Genomic DNA, 693 nt, shown 5'->3' with positions numbered 1-693 from the left:
CATGACTGGATATGATAGTTCCGGCTACAAGGCTGTTCTGTGGTGAATATGGAGAACATGCGGCTCAGGAAAGTATTTAAAGAGAAAATGGTTCTGGTGACAACTGCAGCATTTTGGATTTCCCGTGTCTCGGTGACACCAGATGGTGAATCTCCCCTGCGGGGACACAGAAAATATTAACTCGACAGAGGCTCCAACCCTGCACCACTCCATCCAGAACTACAACATCTCGGCTTTCTCTACACTTTGATTACAATGAAAAAACAAATACAAAAGTTTCACTCAAAATAATTATTTAATAAAATAAAACATCTGAAGAGAGCAAACCTACGAATCCCGCCTGATGGAAGATGGCCGTACACCCCCCCCCCCCACCCCCTTTTTGACATCCATTTGTAGTTCCTGTATACAGTATATACCTGGCCAAGAGCTGCAGCCGCGTCCACTAGAGAGAACCTGTCACTGCCCATTCAGTACAAAGCAATGGGGGATTCTTCTAGCCCCTCCCCCTAACCAGCATATACACGCCTCCCTGCCATCACATATACCTGGTATGGAAGGAGCATGTGACCTTCTCCGAGGATGTAGTACTAAGGCCTGAGTAGCCAATTGTCAGCCCCAAACACTGCCACATAGGGAGGGATGACCATCCAATAGGGTTTGACTTGCGGTGGGGGGTGGGGGGGCTTAAGG

The sequence above is a fragment of the Nanorana parkeri genome, unplaced genomic scaffold (genome assembly GCF_000935625.1).
Source record: "Nanorana parkeri isolate BGI_ZX_2015 unplaced genomic scaffold, ASM93562v1 scaffold2513, whole genome shotgun sequence".
NCBI classification, from domain to species: Eukaryota; Metazoa; Chordata; class Amphibia; order Anura; family Dicroglossidae; genus Nanorana; species Nanorana parkeri.
This window is presented reverse-complemented; position numbering follows the sequence as displayed.